The 4,183-nt window shown below is 57.7% G+C and overlaps 1 long non-coding RNA gene across 1 annotated transcript; it reads right to left on the bottom strand.

Annotated features, from left to right (window-relative positions):
* Positions 1 to 154: 154 nt before the first annotated feature.
* LOC106148741 lies at positions 155 to 3,956 on the bottom strand. The gene is made up of 3 exons (XR_001234414.1): positions 3,885 to 3,956; positions 881 to 1,000; positions 155 to 374 (listed from the first exon to the last, which is right to left on the bottom strand). It is a non-coding gene; the product is annotated as an uncharacterized LOC106148741 (long non-coding RNA).
* Positions 3,957 to 4,183: the final 227 nt, after the last annotated feature.

Raw genomic sequence — 4,183 nt, 5'->3', positions numbered from 1 at the left:
AGCTTTAAACTCACTATGTAGCCCAGGCTGCTCTTAAACTCATGGTGATCCTCCTGTCTCAGCCTCCCAAGTGCTGAGATTACAGGAATGCCACACCATGCCCACCTTATTTCACTTTACATTCACCCAAGATCCAAGATAGTATTATTTTCTGTTTTTTTTTTTTTTTTACTTTCTTCATTCTTTCTTTTCTTCACTAAAATCTCTCCTGCTCAGTTGAGACCACCGAGGCAGACAGAGGTTTTTCTCTCCTAGGTGGGCAGGGGTCTTGTTCGGAGACCTGACATCCCTGTGTGCTGTGTTACAGAGAAAGAACAGGGGTACGGGGTGCAGTTTCTCAGGACTTCTTCAGGTGTGACTAGCTGCAGGGCATCCTAGAAAAGAGAGACAGAAAGAAATAAATGAAGGAGGTGAGAGGTTGGTGGCAGATCCGGGCGGGGCGACGGAGTGCTAGGAGCATGATGATCTTTGGTTCTTTCTTTTCTTTTTTGGTATCAGGAATCGAACTCAGGGCCTTGCACTTGCCAGGGGGGTGCTTATGCCACTGCGCTATATCCTCAGCCCCGATCTTTGGTTCTTGCTACGGGTCAGCTCGAGATTCCTGCAGGACAGCGGTGTAATGGGCCCTCAGGAAGAGCTGTCTGGATACTATGGATCGGATCTGTCCTGGATGAAATCTGTCAGGAGTCTTACTGTGCAAGGTCCAAACCTAAGGGCAGAAAGACCGGGAGCAGGGGCCCCAGCGTGGGGAGAAGCCAGGGTGTCCAGTCTCTTCGGATGAGGCCTCCTCCCCACCCCATAGTGAAGCCACCCCTGCCTGTTTTCCAAGCCGGGAGGCCTGGTCCCGGAGACTGGGGACTGCCTGATGGATAAAGCCGACCTGCTGACGTAGAAACAGCGTTCCTCTCTGAGGAAGACGCAGGTAGCTCCATTTTCCTGCAGCGAGTAGATCCAGGGCGCGGCGGTGCTGGAGGCCACCCTGCAGCTCCCGTGGCCACGCCTGCGGAGGTACCACGGCCCACTAGTGGGGTCTGAGTCCTGGGGCTCGCGGCCGCCATCTGAGAGGGGTCTGCACAGGGTCTGGGAGCTCAGCTCTCCCAGGTGCTATCTACATCTATTTTGGGGGCCAGGAATACCAGGGTACCTTTTCCAGTCCAGTTTGTGGGCTGACAGAGGTAAGTGGAGGTTCCGCACAGCCAGAAGACCCGAATGTGTTTAGGCAGAAAACATTATGCATCAATAAAGTTTTTTTTTTTTTTTTTTGGTCTTAGAACCCTCTTTTTGCCGTTGTCCATGCCGGTGGTGAGTACAGCCCCTGTAGGAAGGGGAGCGGAGCCTGGCTGGTCCTCTCGCATGGGTCCTGGAGTTTTATCCTGCCAGTGTAAGGTAAGTCTCCGTGTCCCCACCACGGTGTTTGGCCAGCGAATGTGAGTCAGCTGCTGGAGGAGCCCGCAGTGGAAACCTGAGATGTGAAGTTGGTGGGGGGAGTGGAACTGGGAGTCTATGTTTATGAGTTTGTTGTTTCTATGCTTGGGAGTCCTGACATTCTCAGGAGGACTGACCCAAGTGCTGTGTTCATGTGGTCACGAGGAAGGCGGAGGTTTGTTTTTTTATTTTGTTTTGTTTGTTTTTCTTCCCATACCAGGAGTCGAACTCATGACCTTGCGCTTGCCAGGCAGGTGCTGTGCCGCTAAGCTAAATCCCCAGGTCCTGGAAGGCAGAGGTTTAAAGTAAAGTTGCATTTAGAGGGGGTAAGGCTCCTAGGGGTGTTGGGGGGAGCCCCCTCCGGAGACGCACAGGGTGGCCTATGGAAAGAGTTTTATGCCTGCGGCTGTCGGTCCTGTGATGTGAGGGTGCTTTGGTGCGCCAGGGCCCATGAGAACGGCGTCGCTGTAGGCCTCGGCTTCCCAAGTGTGGGCCTGGAAAGTGGGAAACGAGACGGACTCAGCCGTGGCCCACACTGAGCGGGGGAGAGGTGGACCCTCGGTGGAGGAGGCGGGAGCAGAGGCAAATGCAGCCATCATGTGCCCGGGATGGTTGGGAGTGGTGTAGTAGGTTTATACTCTTATTGAGGCCGGGTTTATACTCCTATTGAGGTAGGAGCGCCAGGGAACTAGCTGGGCCTAGGGCTGCACCTGGGTGTTTGGGGCCGGGATGTGTGTGTCATTCTAGAGCAGGAGATAGAAGACGCCCAGCGGGGCGAGTAGGAGCCCGCTCCGCAGGAGGAAGTGAGGGCCAGAAGGCTCCCTCGGGGAAGCCCCGCTCAGGCAGAGCAGTGGGGGTGCAGGTGTGGGGGCGTATTGAGGACACTGCCCGAGAGTGCACAGGGCGGCGAGTATCAGCCTCCCCGGAAGGAGGAAGACAGCTGAGAAGAGGAGCCTTCTCCTGGTGCTCCAGTCCGCTGGGGCCGCGGAAGCCAGGGTTGGGGCGAAGAAGACAGCCAGGGCATGAACGTGAGGAGGAGCGGGCCGGCAGCACACGGGGTGAAGCCAGCAGAGAACGGGTAGGAAAGTGAAAAGACGGCCCCCTCTGGGGAGAAGTCTCCCGAGGGTCGCTTCCAGGGGTGCTGCAGGGGCCCAGGAGGAAGGAGCGGCCATAAAGCAGCTGGCAGGGGCTGTGGCTGGTGGGTTCTTGGGGGGTTGGGGTCGGGGGTGCCCTGAGTCCGAGGAGGGTGGCAGGGAGCAGGGACATCCCATCTTTTTGTAGTTGTAGGGGGAGCTTTGTGAATTGGGCCCTGATTAGGTCATTGGCCCCGGTGACCTGTTTCAGCAGAGCCTTCCGGGAAGGCGCTGAGGTGAGGGCCGGGAGTGAGCCCCCGAGGGGCTCATAGCCCAAGTAGAAGCTCTTGTGGAGGGAGGAGGCCTGTGATGAGCCCGGGAGGCAGGAAGGAGATATATTCCGTGGTCCAGGAACTACATTTCTGAGGTGGGGAGTGTCCGGTATTGGGAATGTTCTCCTGCGGCATAGTTGGGGTGATGCCTGTCGGGGGGATGTGTTGGCCCTGGCAGGTGGGTGGGTGCTGCTGGAGGCAGCGGCCTGTTTAGCTGTCTGGCCTGTGGAAGAGTTTCCCTGTGCTCTGTGGGTGTTACGGTCCCTTGCGGTGAGTCACTCCGGCCTTGCGGGCAGGCGGGGCCTCTGGAGAGCCCTCGTTAGCTGTGCACTGGTGACGGAGGTGCCCCTGGCCCTGAGAAAGCCTCTTCCGGCCCGTATTGCTGCCTTGCTGTGAAGGATGTGGAAAGTGTATTTTGCGCCTGCGTAGATGTCAAGCTTGCTTTCTTTTCCCAGGGCTTGGGCTCGGGTCAGAGCTGAGTTTGGTCTGTTGTGAGGTGATGTGTGGGGAGAGCTTGGGCCCCAGTTATTGTGTCAGCTGTAACGATCCCCTGTCCCGCTCTCGCTGCAGGAGCAGCGGAGGCTGTGTGAGAACCGGCGGCTATGAGCCAGGTGTGCTGTGGGAAGGGCTGAGGGCCAGCAGAGGGGCCCGGTGTGCCAGTGCATGAGGGGCGGGCAGTTGTGCCCCCGAGCGGGATGTCCACTGTCTTTCATCTGTGTGAGTGGGATGGGGGGCTGGAGTGAGGAGGGGAGAGCAGGAGGGCGGTGGGCATGGGGCGGTACTGGGGATCGTTAGCGTACTGGACAGTTTTGTTCAGATGTCTCTCCCGAGCGTGCGATGTGGCAGGTCCATGGCCAGGAGAGCGTGGGAAAGCATGTAGGCCTGCAGCTCAGGAGCAGGGAGTCTTGGGAGGCCGAGATATGGTGGTGCCATTAACCCCCACAATGGAAATGTCAGCCAAAAGGAGCTGGCCCGCAAAAGAAGGGTGGGCGGAATGGGTTACCGCCATGTCAGGTAGGCATGAAACAGTCTTACCTTCCACCTCAAGACTTACCCCGACGTTCGGCGGCTGTGACGGTCCAGGGAGCACCCAGGAACTTAGGGGTGTGTCAGTTGGAGGCCCAACTGACAAGCTCAGAGAGAACCGGGTTGTCCTGTGGGGTGCCCTGGGAGTGGACCCCTGTAGCAACCCTGGAGGCACAGGGCAGTCTGACTTCCAGTGAGGACTCCCATACGTGGGACGAGGCTTGGAGGGAGCTCGGGGTTGGGGCACTCTTTTGCCCATTGGTTGACTCTTGATGCTTAAAACAGGGTCCTCAAAGGATGGGTTCCCCTTTGTGTCCCTGGATGTTT

The sequence above is a fragment of the Chinchilla lanigera genome, unplaced genomic scaffold, assembly GCF_000276665.1.
Source record: "Chinchilla lanigera isolate Chin_1 unplaced genomic scaffold, ChiLan1.0 scaffold00002, whole genome shotgun sequence".
Taxonomy (NCBI): Eukaryota; Metazoa; Chordata; class Mammalia; order Rodentia; family Chinchillidae; genus Chinchilla; species Chinchilla lanigera.
This window is presented reverse-complemented; position numbering and strand designations above follow the sequence as displayed.